This window comes from Bactrocera dorsalis, chromosome 5 (genome assembly GCF_023373825.1).
Source record: "Bactrocera dorsalis isolate Fly_Bdor chromosome 5, ASM2337382v1, whole genome shotgun sequence".
Taxonomy (NCBI): Eukaryota; Metazoa; Arthropoda; class Insecta; order Diptera; family Tephritidae; genus Bactrocera; species Bactrocera dorsalis.
The window spans coordinates 13108021-13128018 of record NC_064307.1 but is presented as its reverse complement, the minus strand read 5'-3'; the positions used below and the strand labels follow the sequence as shown (position 1 = coordinate 13128018).

General features: G+C 35.4%; 1 protein-coding gene across 1 annotated transcript in view; it reads left to right on the top strand.

Annotated features, from left to right (window-relative positions):
- Positions 1-19998, top strand: part of LOC105224455 (EMI domain-containing protein 1) — a 175279-nt gene that overhangs the window by 120348 nt on the left and 34933 nt on the right. The window lies entirely within an intron of this gene.

Below are 19998 nucleotides of genomic sequence, written 5' to 3'. Positions count from 1 at the left end.
GAAAATACTATTCACTTGCTCATATGTGGTTGTATGTGTGTATGTGAGCACGTTTATGTGCAAAATATAAGGGTTGCTTTCAGTGTTTTTGCATTTGTGTGTGTGGTGTTAGTATAAAATATTCTAAAATTTGAAGTTAACACGGCTGTTTGTATGTGTGTGTGTGCTCAAGAAATATAACTGAAGCAACTGTGAACCAAAATTACGTAAAGTTGAGCTTCAGCAGCAGGCTCACACAAATACACACACATCTATGCATATATGTATGTAAGTTTATATGTGTGTGTACAGAATCACGTTTTGCCAGCCGTTCGCTTGCCTTATTCCTTGTTCTCCATTTACTCGCTCACTAATTCACTCACACACGCACACGCATGCAGACAATTCACCAAGAAATATTCGCCGATCCGTTTCCAGTTTTTCCTGCTGCCACATAAAATTCATTAAAATCGTTTTGCGTGTGATTTAATAAGTAATTAAAATGTTTGCATTTGAAGCACAACCACATTTGAACCCGGCCAGTTCGTGCAAATAATGATTGTGTTGTTGTGTTTTCGATTTTCTTGCGTTCGTTTTTTTTTGCTTCAACCACTTTTATTAGCAATTCTTTTAATTGAAATTCTAATATTTTCGTTGAAATTTATTTGCTGCCCATCGATTTGAATGAAATTAAGTTCAAATTATTTCCGCAATATTTAAAATTTTTATTCAGGTGGATGATAAATACATATGTATATATTATATTTAAAATATATATATGTATATTCACAAATCTTCGATTTTCATTTGTATTTTTTTGTTTTTGTAACTAAATAGCTTAATTATTAAGCGTCAAACATGCCACAGTGTAATAATGAGGAAATTAAAAATATATTCTTTAAACCCCCATGAATGAGTTGATTACTTATGATTAATTCTTGGATTATTACTATTTTTAAATTCGCCTATAGAAACATATTAATCAATATTTTTAATAATTATTAACAATTTGTTAAATATAAATTTTAATCAAAATGAAGAATTGGTTTTTAAGCTTATTTAATTTTGATAGATTTTATACCGTCAACAGGGAACGAGTGTATTAAATTTGCTAAGAAATTTGTAGCACCCAGAAGGAAATGTCGGAAACCCCAAAACAAATATACATAATGATCAGCGTGACAAGGTGCATCGATTTAGGTACTGCCTTTCGTCTTTTGTAATTTGGCTGAGAACAAAAACAAATAAAAAAATAATAACCAACAAAAACGCTTCACTGTGTTTCAAAATATTTATTCCAATAAGATCTGCATATTTACTCTTACATGCGTTGTAGAAGCACTTTTGCTACTTTGATTGTTCCAAAGCATGCCTTTTGAAAGTATCAACCGCCTCTTCAGGTTTCGAAAAACTTTGACCTCTTAGTTTATTTTTTTACGTACGAGAATAAAATAAGTCATTCGACTCCAATTTAGGACTACACTGATATGACTTATCAAAGCAATGTTTTGAGTGCTCGAAAAATGCAATTGTTTCAGTCGTTGTATGAAGAGTGTCGTGGTGAAGAGTGATCCGTGTTCGGTGGCTGGTTTTCTTGATTTCTTGAAATAAAACCGGCAAACAAATGGCTGTATATCACTCAAAATTCACTGTTCTGCAATATTCCAGTTGTATCGTTGCGACAAGTCTAGTTTTTTTCAAAAAACCTGGCAAGCCTTTGCTCCTAGGGGCAACTTTAGTTGGATTCGACTTATCTGAAATCACTCATACAGTGCTTCCTGTTTACTTTCGGGTTCATATGTCTGAATCCACGATGCATCAACTGTCACGATGCCATAGACATATTTCGAAGTACAGCTATAGGACAAATCTACACGAGACTTTATTTACGCGACAAATTGTATGAGACCCAAAGAGAACAAATTTTCTTTTACAATCAAATATTCATGCAATATTGAATGTTTACTGGTCCCATCAACGCCTATAGTTGTCTCAATTCCACGATAGTTCACATGACGATCATACAATATTAATTTGCGCACAACTTCAATAGTTTTCGGAACAAAAACTTCAACTACGTTTTGACGTTTCCCTACCTCTGCTTATCTCTGATCTCACGATTACAATATTCTACTCAGTGCCTTTATCACAGAAGAGAATGGATCGTTTTGATCCGACTCTCGATGATTTTAAAGTCTATGATGGCTCTCCCAAGATCACAAAACTCAAACCCACATCGAGAACAATATTGAAATATTGAATTTATACTTCCAAAATGCTTATAGCAAGAACAGAAAGTTATGGTATAAATATCAAATCAAGCACTCGTTTCCTTGTTGTTAAGGTTGTCTAATCACTTTCGCTCTTCAACACTCATTCAGCTCTCTGAGATTAATGTTCAACAAATCAGTGTAACCACTGATCGTTGCTGCCATATTTCACACTATCTGCGTGTTACAGCTGATCTTAAATGAATTTTAGCAAACTTGAAAGAGATTGGATTCAGCGAGGAACATAGGCATCTGATAACTCAAATACGGAGAGATTGTTAAAGAAAAAGAAATAGAGATATAGTTGTTAAATTAAGAAAGAAGAAGGTAAGATGTGTTGTAAAACCTGTGCGAGTTCCTGAAAAAATATCAAAAGATTAAAGGATCTAAATAAATAAATTCTCCAAAAAATTAATGAAAAAGTTCTGCACTTCACAGAATATCTCGCAGAGGTGTATTAGTGTGTGAGTATAAAATGAAAACTTAAAACAACACTCTATTGAATATCAAAAATAAAAATCTTTCCTTACTAAAAATTCCTATCGGTGGATCTGTCCTTATATTGTGGCAATAATATAAAATAATATGTTATCATTTTTAATGAGTAGCCAAAATATATAAAATAAACAGAAGTTCTGAGACAATTTTTTGATTATTCGATAGAAGCCTCCTACCAATGAAACCTTTGAGGAGCTCACGTGTGTTTCGGCAACACTCAGCTCGCCTTTGGTGGAAAAACTAACGTAAGTCATCGAAATTTCAACCGCTAGTTTTTGGCAATAAGAACTTCAAATGCGATTATTCCTTTGCTTTTAGCAATTCTTCAATAAGAAAATTAAAATCAATTCAATATTTTAATGAGTTAAACGTCTCAAAGACTTGCTCTTATTGGCGGCAATGAAAAAGCCATAAAAGCATTCTAAAAGTGAAAGGACAATGCATAAAATATGCAATGAATAAATAATACGTATATAGCACGGTAATTTAAATTGAAGCACATGTCTATGGAATTTCAACAAAAAATTTAATTCTTTATATGGACCTGAATTTTGGTGCAGCCAAAGTGTTATATAAGAATCATCAAATGAAATCGAGTGATTAATAAAAAGTTGTGGAAGATGCACAAAAAGTGAAATTGGTTTACGCCGCCTCTTCGTGGCACTAAATAATCTAATTTTATTGAAAAACAACAAAATATACTTGTCTTCGCCAGCCTGTCAATCTACTTGCGACACACGTCAATTGCACATACCGACTGTTCTAACTGTGAAACACACCCTAAACCGATGAGACTTGTTAAAGCATATAAAAGATATTAAAAATTCCACATATTTTAACGCTAGACTAGTCAGTTATGCGTATTCATAACCATGGAACTGGGTGGTTATAGTGAATATCATAATGATTCCATAATTTTATGCAAATGAAACCAAAAATATATTTTTCTATTTCGTGTTTTTAGTTAAATTTTAGAAAAAGTTGCGTTTATGAACCGAATATGAATTGCGAAAACAAACTCATCGAGTATGGAGTGACGCACGAAACAAAAACTATCGAAAACTTTTGTATATTTACTAGGGAATGATTTATGAAAATTCAGAACTAGAACTGTTGTTTTCGATGAGATGGCAAAATTGCTTTCAAGTACATGAATACAAGTTCTAAAGGAAATATTCATGGACCATTGGAGGCCAATCGACTACAAATTTGTATAAATATGAGAATATTCTTATTATTTTATATTTACATATATATTGAGTTTAACAGGATTTTATAGGCGGAAACTAAAATGGGGACCTTGAAATTTCTATATAGCATGAGTGAGCTGCTTGAGCGATATGTAAAAGAATCGTTTCTGGCCACTCCCAAATGGCGCTCAGAGAATTTTCCTCACTTGCGTGAATTTCTACACATGCCTCCATCGTCCTGTGGGACGGCATTTCAAGCACCTTACTTACAGCTGCAAACGAAACCATTAGTTTTCGGAGAAAGCGAAAGAATAGCTGGTACGTTGAGGAATGTCGTGCCGCTGCGGAGAGAAAACAGACTGCCTATCTCGCAACGTTACAATCGACCACAGCACGTGCGGGATGGGAAAGATACCGAGAGTTGAAGAGGGAAGCCAGACGCATTTGCAGACAGAAAAAGAGAGAGGCCGAAATGCGTGAGTATGAAGAGCTGGACAAGCTGGGCGACCGAGCTAATGCTCGAAAATTCTACGAAAAGAAGCGGCGATTAACAGAAGGTTTCAAGATCGAAGTATACTCTTGTAGGAGGTGATGTAGTGACTGATGCGCAGAGCATACTAAAAGTATGGACGAAAAAATTCTGCAGCCTGCTGAAAGGCAGTGAAAACATAACGCTATAAAAAGATGAACCCGGTTCCCCAATCGATGACGATGGAGCAGACGTTCCATTACCGGATCATGAAGAAGTTCGAATAGCAATTACCCGTCTGATGACGTCAGAGGCCAATGGATTGCTAGCCGAGCTATTCAAACACGGCGGCGAAGAACTAATAAGGAACATACATCAGCTTCTTTGCAGAACAATATCGAATGAAACCAAAATCTGCGCCAATTACCATGAGATAAGCCTCCTCGTCTTCGCATATAAGGTTCTAGCCAGCGTATTGTATGAAAGATTAATTGGAATTAATTAATTTACATGGTTGATTTGCTTTCACTGTCTTAGTAATAAACCGTTTTTAGTTATGCAACATGGCAAAATCAACCTGTTCTTATTAAGAGCTTCTGTATTTTAGTCAGCAAAAACAAAAAACAAAATAAATTCACATAAAAGTGGGGAAGATTAATTTTTGCTGTAGCTGTTTTAAGCTCATTAACACGCCTTAAATAGAGATTCAAGTGGAACAATTACACTAGTCTACCGAGGTTTTGTTGCTCCAAATATAAGATCGATTTTGGATATATTTTTGCTGGCATTTCATGAAAATATCGCTCACTTTCTGTAAGAAAGCAGAACCACAATAATGACTTCAAAAACACATTTCATTACTAACAAGGCGATAATTGAGACGGGAGAAGAAATCCGCGCGATGATACAACTCATCAGAGACGTCTACAGCAGCAAATAGAGAGGAGAGAATCAAACGTATCGCAATGGAACAGCAACGGTAGCAAACTTCATGCAAAGGAGAGTGGACCCACGAACTGATTCCCATTCGTGAATAGATAAACAATAAGGGAGCCTGGATTTCCACCTGATCGAAATACTCAATTACCATGGGGGCTTTAGAAGCAACCTATACATATATCCTCTAATAATGATAAGATTGAGACATTTACAACAAATTTGGCATCAATTATTCCGTACAATAGAGGAGACTTAAATATCTTCTTTTCTCCCATAAAGTAATACTTATATCGGTATTCTGCGTGAGACGATTGTCTCATGTCTCTAATAGTGACTATAGTAATTTAGTGATTCTGTTAGTCAGGAGTCTCATTTTGGTATTCTGGCAATTACAGTATAGTAGTATACTGTAAAGTAGTATACTCTATTTGCCAGAATACCAAAATGAGACTCCTGACTAACAGAATCACTAAATTACTATAGTCACTATTAGAGACATGAGACAATCGTCTCACGCAGAATACCGACATTAGTCCAGTGGTCGCATGAGAGAGATCTGAGATGAGAGTAGGTTTAGCGACGTTTGGTTCTCCCTCCTATTATGAAAAAGGCGATAATTGATCAAAATGAAAAAAATACAATAATACAAGGTTTGTCGTAAAAGAAACAGGACTGTTAAAAAAAAAAAAAAAAAAAAAAATTATATTTTTCAAAAGTTATATTTTTTTATTCAAAGTAGTTTCCTTGTGCTTTGAGAACCAGTGTCCTTTCATAGGCAAATGAAGTTTTCCAAATAGGTAAAAGTTACAGGGTGCCAGATCAAGTGAGTAGGGTGAGTGATTAATGGTTAATATGGAGTGACAAGCGTCGACCGATGACACGGCGAAATATCGTGCAACAGGCGCCAGGACCCTGCCTCACGGTATTGTGGTCGAGCACGATGAATGCATGACAAAAATGCTTCATAACACCAAGGTAAAACAAAGCATTAATCGTTTGGTCAGGTGGGACGAACTCTCGGTGTACAATACCCTCGGAATCGTAAAAACAAATCAACATTGTCTTTATTTTTGACTTCTGAAGAAACCCGACTTCTGGTCGTCACAGAGGTCCTCACGACCTTTTTGGAATCGCTTAAGCCACTTATGCACATTACTACAGGATAGGCACTGATCACCATAAACTTTTTTCACCATTTGAAATGTTTCAGTAAACGTTTTCCCAAGTTTAAAATCAATTTTATTTTTGCTCTTTGTTCAAAATGCATTTTACGACCTATGACCAAAAGCTGCTGTCACAATATGATCGATAACATCGACTATAGTTATCCAATTGTCTTAAAATTTTAACGAAATGTCAACAAGAGATCAAGCTTTTTATTTCATATACCCAGCCATTGGTGGCGCCACCAGAAACATTTATATTTAAAAAGTTTTGTATCTTTGGCGACAGACCTTGTATAGCATGTAATACTCTCACGAATAAATTATTAAGCTGGACACTTGAATAAAAATATGCTAAGAAAATCAGAACAACAAAAAAAATATTTTTTTGTAGAGCTGTGTTATATAAGTTGGCAAATGTTGCTTTTAAAAGCTTTTATAAGCAAACTTCTTTCATAGAAGGCATTTCAACTGCAGCAAAGTGCAGAATAAATTGTTTCTACCATTAATGCAACCAAAGTTTTAATTGCAAAATTCCCATTTCAACAACGCCATTTTGCTGCCTTTCTCGCTATGACAGCTTTTCTGCAAATAATTTATGGCTTGCACTGATTTGTATGCCACCTAACAAAAAGACTATAAATCAGTTGTTGTTAAATGGTAAATGAGTGGATATTTTTATAGATCAAGACAAATGACGCCTTCAAATTGAAGAATGCATTGCAAATCGCGCGATTGTATGCACAAGTGATTTTTGTATAACAAATTTTTATTGAATAAAAATAAGATACTTTAAATAAACTAATAAAAGTCAATATATATTTTTAGTAAATATATTGATATAAATATATGTGTATGTGTACAGTCACCACCAAATACTGTTTTTTTAGGTGAAATAAAACGTCTACTGCAGCACCTTGAAAATCACCATTTCGCATATTCGAATCAAATTCAATCAAACCGATCACAACAACACAAAGAAACATATCCGGTTCGAAGATTTATGAATATGTATTCGAAGTCGAACACTGACTAAGAATATGCTTAAGTTAAGCCGCACGCGATTTGCGTAAATTCTTTAAAATATGCTGGTATGCGCGAGCGAGTTAAATAAATGATCTACATAATTAATTAGCTAACTGATCCTGGCGCATATGCTGCTATATAGAAATGTGTATTCATATTATTTGCATAGCATTAATTCCGATTTTATGTTCAGCTCGAAAAAGTGTCATATAATATAAGATAACATAAGCAAATATAAATAATTAATGCAGCAGTTAATGCTTGTTCTTCCTTCCTCAATATTTTAAACAATATTATACATTTGGCGATAACTTAGAGGAGATTATTTAAGTTTTTCGTTATCGTAAATTGTTTTTTTCTTCAACATAAGTATTTAAGCGTTAATAATACAAGCTTTATAATGCACACACTGGCAATAATGCTCGTCTATCATAAATATTGTCTATAAATGTCATAATTCCATTGTTTATTATGTGAATTTAAGCGAGTATGCGAAACGATAGCGCCACTGCTGTTCAACTCTGCTTTCGTACATTAGCAAGAAATTGTGCGCAAGTGTTGTTGTTGTTGACAGTGAGACATATAACTGCTTGAGCATAAACTAATAACTGCTCATATTCGTGCACACATACATACATACATAAATATAAATTTGAGTATATACTTATAAATATATGAAATGAAATTATGCGTAGCAAATTCAAATGAATGAGCGGTGTTATAATTTGATTATAGTTTTTTGTTTTCGTTTTGGCAGAACACACAAAACTAGTAATTTCAAGGCTCTGCTTGAGTTACGATGCCACCACACCGATTTGGCATAGTTCACGGCTGTCAATTGAATATCGATTTGTTTTCTCAAAGTCCAAAATATCTATTAACACCAAATTGCTGTGACTGGGTGTAGGCAAATTAAGTGATTATACACGCCTAGAGTGCGCAATATTATTTTTTTTGTTTTTGTAAATAAGTGACAATGTGCTCGATTGCTTAATTTGTGTAAATAAAAGTTACTTATACGCCCCGCCCATTGCGTTAGTTCACACATTCTAAATTATTAATTTATTATATTTCGCATAACATCACTCAGAACGTTTTGTCTTTTAATCGTGAATTGTTTTATTTACAGGGAATTAAAAAATTCATCTCGGCCAAAAATGGAATTAACTCGATCATTTTTCACAACTTTCGACGTGGATTATCACAACAATAGTGCATCGATGAACTAAAATCTTTGTATGGCTATGAAGCACCATCCTATAGCACTGCGAAAAACTGGTACAACGAATTCAATCGTGGGAACTGATAATGCAAGACCGTCAATGACGAATCATGGATCTATGCGTATGAGCTCGAAACAAAACAGCAATCGACCGTGTCTCCGTAAACTGCACAAATTTCATTAGTAACTTGCGTGGCATTCTTCCCTATAAAAAGCCAAACTTCCAAGCAGATTTTTCTCATAGCAAATAACTTGTTTTGTCGACCTGCCACAGGGCTGAGAAGCATGCATCATGTTGACCACTGTAAATGTAATTTTCGACATACTATTTTCGAGACATTTATAGATATTTAGTGTACCAGTTCGTGTAGCACAACACTGGTTCGCTCGCTTCCGTTCTGGAAACTGCAACTCGCTCTGGTCGACCAATCGTTGAAAAAGTCGATGAAATTATGGACACAATTGACCAGGACCGTCACATAAACAGCCATGACACCGCTAAAAAACTTAACAATCATGATCAAACGGTTTTAAACCATTTAAATAAGGCTGGCTAAACAGAGCAATTCGATGTTTGGGCACCACATGAATTGAAACGAAATGAAATCGAACCATTTCTGACGCAAACGGTAACAAGAAAGAAAAGTGGATCAAATACGACAATAATGTGTGAAAAAGATCATGGTCCAAGCGTGGTGAAACTCAACAAATGATCGCAAAGCCAGGATTGACGCATCGATAGGTTATCTGAGTATTTGGTGGGATTGAAAGGAATCATCATAGACTATGAGTTGCTCCAACCAGGTCGAACGAATGATTCTAAATTTTACTGTCGACAACTGATAAAATTAAAGCAAGCAATCGAAAAAAACGGCCAGAACTGATCAAGGGCTTCATCTTCCATCAGGACAACGCGGGACCACACATGTCTGTGATGACACGGCTGGAAAAGCTTGGCTGGGAAGTTTTGATACACCCACCATATAGCTCTGACTCTGCACCATGGGTCTACTATTTGTTGTGATCAATGCAGAACTCCCTTATTGGGGTAAAGTTGGCCTCAAGAGAAACCTGTGAAAATTACTTGTCGCAGTTTTTCGCCGAGAAACCAGTAAAGTTTAATACTGATGGAAAAATGGCAAAAAGTGGTCGATCAAAACGGTACATATTTGGTTCATTAAAGTTCATTATAAGTATAAAAAAAATAAGTTTGATTAGAAATACGAAAAAACTTTTTCGACTACGCTTTATATGACATTTGAAGAAAACAACTTCACTGAAACCAAAAACTCATTCAAAACAACTACATTGATTTCCTGTTGTAATACAGTTCATTGATGTCATTAGATGTCATTGCTCGAGGTATTTCAAATTTTCCAGACTCATTTGGTGCTATAAATTACCTCATAAAAATCGATTTCCCTTCTAACCCACTTACTGCATTGGAGACAGCTGCATGTAAAGCCGCAAAATAAATTAAGCGCACGTTTTTAAATATTAACGAAATTTTAAATTTAAAGTCATTCATAAATTCGTTTAAACGATTCATTAAATAGCCAGGGGCTTCACGCTTAAAAGTCATTCAAAAGTTGTGCACATAAAAGCAATCGCCCTGCTCACCATCAGCTGTATCGATCTTTAACTACAATTACTTTTTTTTTCGCCGACTTTAATCAGCTTGATTGCGCACGCAAAATTATTTCGCATCTTTGCACAACAGTTGAAGTACTTGCTGTTGCTCATCCCGCGCTCCCCGTTCGCCTCTTTGTAAATCGCCTTGCATTGACTTCAGCAATGCCTCGCCTCGTTTTTTGTGCCAATTTGGCTTATCATTCCTGCTGTTATTGTAGTGTTTTTGTGTTGTTGGCCTCACACAATGACATTTCAAAGCATCAGCCAGCGCTCGCTTGCTTTTCACTTTCAGCTGTTTTTATTTTCAACCGCGAATCGGCGCGAAAATTACACAAATTCCTGCAAAAAAAACGGTGTTCAACGCTCGCCGAAACTTATTTAACCGCAAATTGGTGTCAAAATGCCTAATTAAGCTGCAATTAATGAATGTAATTTAATTATTTTTTTATTTTTATTTCACTTAACTTTATTTTAATATCGATTTTTTTTTGGCAAGTTTCAACTGTAGGGCACATAAGTATACATATATACTCGTACATTTGTTTATGTTTATTTTCTGTAAATATTTTTTTATAGGGAGCTGTCATTGAGTTTATTTTTAAGGATGGGTACTATTGTTACCGCTGTGTGTCTTTCAAGGGCAAGCCACCAACGCAGCAGACGATTTTGGGCTTGTTTAGTAATGTGAATTTCAGTGATACATACATACAGTTTATATATAAATACCCAATATAAGTACAAATACACTCACATAGAATAGTCTACATGTACATATTTATTTCTGTCAGCTGTTAGCTCAATTCAAGTGAACGTTGTTTCTGCGCTCACTTTTTTCATTTATTTATGTATCTAAGCGAAAAAATGTTTTTCTAAGTTTAACTTTTATGGCGAATGCGCATAAATCAATGTGAAGTTTTGCAAAACTTTAATAAATAATGCGAAAAGAACACGAAAATACAATTTATATTTTTTGGAGCTAAGAATTAATCAACTCTCTTCCGCCTTTCACATCGCAAGCAATGCTTAAATATATATCTCGATACTAGCATAGCTGACTGTTATAACTTATTTCATAAACATATTAAGATAAATATGCTAGTATATAAAATAAATATCACATTTTATGCCAGTTCGCAACGGTAGCAAAACTAATTTTTTAAAAGCACGTCAGACTTTCAAAACTTTATTCTTACCATATACGAGTAAGTCATGTTTCGGCAAAGACTGCTATTTTTAGTTCAACTTGTAGGAGAACAACTTCCGATGAAATTTCATTTAAATAATATTTATACATTTACATATATTTTCGTCCTTTCACCTGTCTCCTTTTAATTTAGTGCTGTTATAAACTTTGAATAACTGTTTCATCACTTCAAATATACATAAATGTCAGCAAAATATATTCATAATACCTTAGTCGATTAGTTTTTTTCGTACAAAGTAAATTAAATACACTAAAATATATTATATTTGCCCCATAACATATCATAGTTGTGACAGCTAGTTAGCAATAAATAATTCACACAAAAAGTCTGTAGTCAACTTCAACGTTTCTTTGCAGCAATAGATATAAGAGAATGACAAGATTTGAGAATGGTAAAGTTGGGCTTGGACTTCGTAGAAAACTAGCGAAAACAAATGTTAATTTGATAAAATTCATAGAACCATAATTATGATGGTAAATATTAGGTACCCTTCAATGTCCTAATAGAATTTTAGAAGAATAGATCGACTGTTATGTCGCTTAAGGCTGCATTGGTTGACGGGCTTTATAAAAACCGGGGTCTTTTTTTATTTCCTATTAAATTCTATAACAACTCTGGAATATTGTTCTCAATTTTCAAGTTGATCCGAGTAATAGTTTCGGAGATACAGCCTTGAGAACTTGTGCGCTCGAGGCTAGCCAAGCCAAGTGCGCCGTCTTTAAGAGCGTTTTTCTCAAAACTGTGTTTTTGAAGTCGGTTGACAAGATTTATCTAAAACCACTCGATCAATCTTCATGAAATTTTCCACAGGTCTTTGAAATACAATTCTTAAAGACTTGGACGAAAAATTTTTTTTAGATTACAATTATTTGAAAAAAAAAGTCGGGAAATTTTCACTGAAATTTTAATTTTTTTGTAAAAATGTCTGCCAAAAATCCAATTTTCAAATATTGCATGTTTTACATGAGAAAAAAATTGTTAAAAAATATTGTTTTTTACTTGCAATCACCACACTGTTATTAGAACTACATATATGCACTTAGCTCGTGGCCATTTGGTTTCAAACCCAATATGCTGTCTGTTTTGAGTACCGCGTCTTAAAGTACTCTCTGTAAATGTCGATAACATAGGAAAAGTTAAAGAAATCGCAAATCGTAAAGAATCGTACTACATTGGCGTCAGAGAAATATCAAACAGTCTCAATATCCATTATAGATCAACTCATTCGTGTTGGTTAACGTTTTGGGTATGAACCGTGTCAATAATAGACTCGCACCAAAAGAGCTGAATTTTTGCTGAAACGACGTCAGAAATGGATCCCAAAAGAGATGCTTGACAACGTAGCTGAGAGAGAACCCTAAATTCATCTAACGCATCTTTAGTATACTTATAACGGGTGATTTTGAGGTTAGGATTTTCATGCATTAGTATTTGACAGATCACGTGGGATTTCAGACATGGTGTCAAAGAGAAAGATGCTCAGTATGCTTTGACATTTCATCATGAATAGACTTACTAACGAGCAACGCTTGCAAATCATTGAATTTTATTACCAAAATCAGTGTTCGGTTCGAAATGTGTTTTATCGACAAATTTTGTTCAGCGATGAGGCTCATTTCTGGTTGAATGGCTACGTAAATAAGCAAAATTGCCGCATTTGGGGTGAAGAGCAACCAAAATCACCCGGTATCATACTAATTGGTTGGATAATTAGTCTAAGCGTTAGCTTGTTTGTATATTTTTAATAACCTTCTTTGAAGGCGATAATAAATATTTGTATTAAAATACGTGAAAATTATTTTTTTTCTGCCAGTCCGGTTTATATTTGATCAGGTAGTTTAAGGCTGAATATTTGAAGATGCTCTGTAGACAATTAAATCAATTGTCTACTTAATATTAAAGAAACAATTAGTTGAAAACAAATTTATATTAAAGTGTCAATTTCCACATGAGTATTGTAGTGACTCAAAATACTTTTAATGATTTCTTATTAAAAATTTCCTATTTATTTAATGGATGCATTTTAGAAGTGGATGTAAGTATGTATATAAAGTGTATGTATATGTATGTACTTATATGTGATGCTAACTTCGAACACGAACTTTGACCTTTTGAAGCTGCTGCAGTGACAGGTTGCGCAGTAAATGCCATTTATGCCTGCATATTTGATCAAAAGTGGGCAAGAGCATCTTCAGTATTTATACTGTCAATAGCTAACGGCTTTGTAACACGCATACATACATACAAGCTTAAGTATTGACATGCTGAAACGACAAACTTTTATTTTAATTTGCTTTTTCTGTTTGCAACTAAAAATGCAGAAGCAACTCTGGACATGTGCCAGCCAGTTCAATGTGCACATTCTAATAAAGAATCCTATACATATATATGTATATATATAATGTATATACACTCTTATACTTGTAAATATTTGGAAAAAAGTAGCAGCATGTGTTTATAATTTGTTCTGTGGCGTCTGTGTCATTGACATTACAACGCGGTTGCTGTGTGTGTCATTCACCAAATTTGGCTTGTGATTATTTTATTGGAAATGTTTAATGAAATTCTTTCTTGCAACTTTTTTTGCTTGTATTCACACATTTTTGCGTTTTTAATTGATTGCTAATAACACTTGTAAATAATGTAATTAATGAGTCTGGCAGCATGAAAAATATGCGGTTAACCAAAAGTACAAACCTTTTTTCATAAATTTCATCTTTTAATTGTTTCATTTTTATTATACAATACTTCAAAAATTATATATGCACCATATATATGTATGTATTGTTGGCTGTAAGTATTGCTCATCTTAAGCGGGATTGTATTACCAATTTGTTTTCGTTAAGGTTAACCGTTACAATCCATAATTCACTCGCATTTATCATTGTGTCAAATGTCAAATGGCTGATAAAGTCACGACTCTTCGGTGGTCGAATGGCTGAAACAGTACAAAATCAGGTAGAACATTTCGTATATTTGCATTCACTGCTGACGTTGTCTGCCTCTGGGTAACTCCCACAAAGCAATATTAAAAATAAAGTCGCATTAAGTTAATGCGAGCCTATTTACTATGTATCATATTTCAATTTTACAAATGAGTACACTAATAAATTGCATATTAAAACTCCAAAAAATATTTTATTTTGAAAGTTAATATAAATTGTTATTATTCTTGTTGATTAATGATTTCGGAAATACCTTCAGAACTCCCTTCAGCGCAAAATAGGTCAGCCACCGAAAACAATAATGATTCTGGGTTTCTTTTGCATAAAACTTTATAAATGGTTGCGAATGCTGTCATCGACGCAGAAGGAGCCTATTTTGAAAGTTTTTAAAAAATTGTAAGGAATGGTTTAATAAATTTTTTTTTTTATCGACTCGGTTTTATTACTTCCTGACAATCCCTGTATATTATAGCAGGAATGCAGCCGAAGTTAAGTGTTTTTCTGACAACCAACTCAATACAGTCAAGAACTGGGCATCGCAGCGGGTCTGGGGTTGAAACTGGAGAAAAAGGAACCAGTTGTGTTCACAAGAAAGAAACAAGAGGTTCTCTTCTATAAATGGGGCATAACTCTCTTTCAAGAACCACACCAAGTCTTGAACAGCAAACTACTGTGGAAACGCAATGTGGAAGAAAGAGAGAGTAAAGCCAGCAATACTTTATATGCGTGTAAGCAGATGCTCGGCACAAACTGGGGTTTTCTGTCTCTCTCATGCACTAGTACCACACAACTATTGTGAGACCAATTCTGCTCTACGGTGCAATAGTAAGGTGAACAGGCGTACAGAAATCCTCCTATCGGAAGCCAATGGAAAGGGTCCAAAAGCTCGCTGGCTGTGCATAATAGGAGCTTTAAGAACAACTCCAACGGCGGCTCATTAACTGGTACTAAAGTTGCCAACGATAGACCTCTTCGCTGATAACTGCGCAGCAAAATCGGCGGAACGACTACTGACTGCAGGTAAATTTACATATACGAGTATAACCTTCTGGCATAGCTCGGAGGGTAATGGCGTTTGGGCAAACATCGACTAAATGGCCTTACTTTTCAACTAGAAAAGAAGGTTTAAAGTAAACATAGAAAAATATGCCTGACATAAGGGTATGTTCGGAGTTAGGCATAAGGCAATCAAGAATGGTGTCCGTAAACGGGATAAACATTGGGAAACCCATGTATTACCTGCACGATAATCTTGACAAAAGCATGGTAAAGAAAATCAAAATGAACGGAACGAGCTACCTGGGTGCAAAACTGCACAAGTCATGTGCAAAAGCGTAGATCAGAAGTACTCAAAATTCCTATTGGCACTCGATAGAAAGGACTGTATGGACATGTTGGGAATACTAACTGGTAAATGTCTGGTGGCGAAACACGTCCCCAGGACGAAGCTGACAGATCGAGAATACTACAGAAAATGACACCAGGGCAGGGCACCGGGGAAACAGTATAGCAACTCTTATGCCCTTGTCCCTCCTTGGCAAGACTATGCTTTAAACACTGGAGGGGATGTCGATGGTGAGGCCGCAGAGTATGTTCGAATTCGCGTCTAGCGCAGGCATCCTAAACGATGATTATTCCTCTTGGACTTGGCAACTGAACTCCTTATTGTCCTACCAGATTAACCTAACCTAACTGTTTTTCTGTTATTGAATCTTTTTTAGAACTTGAACGTAATGACTGGATAATGCAATAAAGACAACATGCCACTTATAAAGTTCTTTTTTTAACGAGATTTCAATATATTCTTTGCCATTCTATGCATTTTCTTCTTTAAACACAATATCTACTGTAAAAGTTGTTTGGAGATAATATATTTATAATAACGTAATGTTACTGTGGGGAATAAATGCAATTAGGCACAGAGCATCTAAATACTTTGGAACGGTTTAATTGGATTATTTTTATCAAAAATATACGAGGTGTGTTCAAAAAGTATCGCGAAAGTTTTGCTGACAGTTTTCTTCGATTGCAGGGGCGTGGTGCATCATGAGTTCTTGCCACAGGGAAGAACGGTCAATAAGGAATATTACCTGCAAGTTATGCGCAATTTGCGCGAAGCAATCCGCCAGAAACGCCCGGATTTGTGGAAGAACACCTATCAAAAAAATTGCACCACGATAACGCCCCTGCTCACACATCGTTGCTTGTGCGCGACTTTTTGGCCAAAAACAACACACTAATGATGCCGCAGCCACCGTATTCCCCAGATCTGGCCCCCTGTGACTTTTTCTTGTTCCCTAAACTGAAGAGGCCCATGAAAGGACGACGTTACGCTTCTCTTGACGAGATAAAGACGGCATCGAAGGAGGAGCTGAAGAAGATAAAAAAAAAAATGATTTTTTGAAGTGCTTCGAAGATTCGAAAAACCGTTGGCACAAGTATATAATATCTCATGGGGATTACTTTGAAGGGGACAAAATAGATATTCATGAATAAATAAATAATTTTTGAAAAATCACACAAATTCGCGTTACTTTTTGAACACACCTCGTATGTATTTACATTGCATATATATGTACTAGCTATGATAAGACTGACTGCACAGAAGTAATTAAGCTGCAGAGAAATAGGCAAGCGCAAAGCTTATCAAAATATTTCGCTCAACTTGACATAAAGTAATAACTAACAACAACAATGTAAGTATTTATATATATTTCCACGCACATATATAAACTGTATACTTATAAAATATGCACAACACTTTATTGCTTTACTAAATTTGTACGAAGCTACTGAAATGCCATCAAGTTTGCTACAAATTGTATTTGTTGTTCATAAATAAAATTGACAAGCGTTACTAAAATGCTGCCGGAATAGCTGACTGGCGACCCCTGCTTACAGCGCAGCCTGACAACATTGAACGGGCGACTTAGCTGAGTGACAGAGTGACATGCAACATGATGCCCACTGACATACACACACCCATACATTTGTATGTGTGGCAGAGGCTGAATGATTGGATGCAAAGTTGTAATGCCCAATTATGCATTAAAGCTGTTTCATCATAGGCGTAATCAAAATGTGAACTTTACATCTCGAACCACAATTGTAATTTATTTATGAAATTCTGTTGTGAGCATAAATGCGCACTTAATACTGGATTAGTGTGTCATAGTGTTTGAGTATTATTTGGAGTTGTTATAGCAGTCATTTAAATATTTATTAATAATAACAATAATCTATAAATAAAATCGATTATAACAGGTGTGCAGTTTCATGATTATTATCATCTTCTATTGTCATGTCATTGTTTGACAGCTCATTTTGCTTTACAAAAATAGCTGTAATGTGGCGCTTAAGCCATATTTGGTCGAGGTTAAGCTTCCCCAACAATTTAGTCCACGATCATGATATTCCACAAGTTGGTGTGTTGGAAACTCTTCTTCAATTATAAATGTGAGGAATATAGCAACAATTTATTAGATCACTGGGCATATACGCACTTAGTCATAAATACTGGCCCCTTCTCTTGTTATAAATTATACCCCCTTTTTCTTGTCTTGTCTCTCCAATAACCAACGAAGACTCGCTAAAAATCCTTATGGAATTCGAGAAGTTTTAGGCAACCTCCCGGCATCTATGCATGACGATGACGGAACCGAATTGTTAGAAAGTTCCAATGCCACATTTGTCAGCGCTATTTGTATCCGTTTTCGCTGGCTCTAGAAATTTTTCCTTTAGTTTTTTGGTTTTTGACTGCCACTGCTAGCGGAAAAAGCTAAAATTGTGTAGAACCGAGTAATCAATAGACCATTGAAGCTCTTTTGTAAGCTTCTCTTGGCTGGGCGGTTGCAGCAGCACCTTTCTGAGCAGACGCTTCCGCTTCCTTTTATGGATCATTGCTCTTAGAGATAGGTCAATCTTTGGTAGATGCAACCTCACTTTTGATATCACCTTTCTCTTCCAACTTTGTAGCCATATTCTGGTTAGAAGGATTGGTTCCAGCTACCGCTGATGCAGTTGCCTTTCTGAAGATAGGCTTAGATGCAACTCCAGTGCTAGTGGTAGCCTTTGCATCAAGACCAAGTTTAGAGGGACTTGATTTTGTGTTAGCCGCCTTAGAGATCGATGAAAAAGATCTGTTTACGAAACAAAATCCGTCAATTTGTCAAGTATGATTCGTTTTTGAACCCTCAAGTCCAGGGGAAGCAGGTTCGTTTGTGCATAGCCCTCGCTGCTCAAGTAAGATTATCGTATTACGGAAGGTGGCCGGAATCCATAAACGTGGATTATTTAATGGCACCCAACTACTATGAGCGCGATCTGTCAAGCAGTTTGTTTCCAATGGATAAAAATATCGAACAAAGAATTTGTCTCAAATTTATATTTCTAGCCAAATTTCATGTACGGAATCGGTGGAATGCTGGAAAAGGCTTACGGTGATTCATTTTTATCAAAAACACAAGCCTACGAGTGGTACAACCTTCAAAGACGGTTGAGAGATTGTTAAAGACATGCCTTGTTCTGAACGACCTTCGACCTCTTCAACTGCTGAAACTATTAAACAAGTGAAGGATATGGTGCATGAAAATCGTCAGGAAAATATTAGAGAAAATATTTTTTTGGTTTTTGGATTTGAGATAATTTTAAGCCGAAAAGTGTTTCTCAACGACCGACACTTTTTTTCGAAGTTCCTGCTGTTGTTGTTGCGGCAGAATTATGCCGAGTGGACAGTATTTGGCCAGATAAAAATCCGAGTCGTAGACCCGACACTTGTCGGAACGGTTTCGGAGGCCCTCCAACAGATTGGTTACTGGTTTCGGGATCAGAGTAATGAAAAATTTTTCAAAACGAAGCACCGATCACTAAAGTTCAAAACATTTTGTAAATTTTATTTATGTTTTATTAAATTAAATGTATTTTTCAAAAAAAAAAAACTAAAGACTCGTTTGCCTGACTTATTCACTCCTCTATTTATTCGAATCGTTTTTTTTTATTATGTTTACTTCTATTATAAAAATAAAAAATATTTTCAAAAAAATTAAATTTTTGCAATCTGCAAACTTAAGTCAATATGTTAATATACTAGTATATAAGCCTACATATCTACGGAATTATCTTTAAACGACATATATGTATATGAACATAGTATGTATGTATGAACACTTATGGTATGTGGCAGCCACTGGCCTATATGAGTCATGTTGCATTTCAATTAACTTTATCTGCCTGCAAAATCCCATTCCGCTCATGCACAGTTGCATTTCAGAGAACAAATATGTAATCGGAAAGCGATACGAAAGTGAAACGGGAATTGGCCTTGAAATTATTGCACATTGCCACATGCAACACAGCGCCAGTCGCCGGTCGCCAGCTTGGTTGAGTGCTAGCTTCGTTGGGTAAACTCAATCAACGTCATTTATTAATGCAGCATTTTCACCGCTTCGCAACACTTCTACA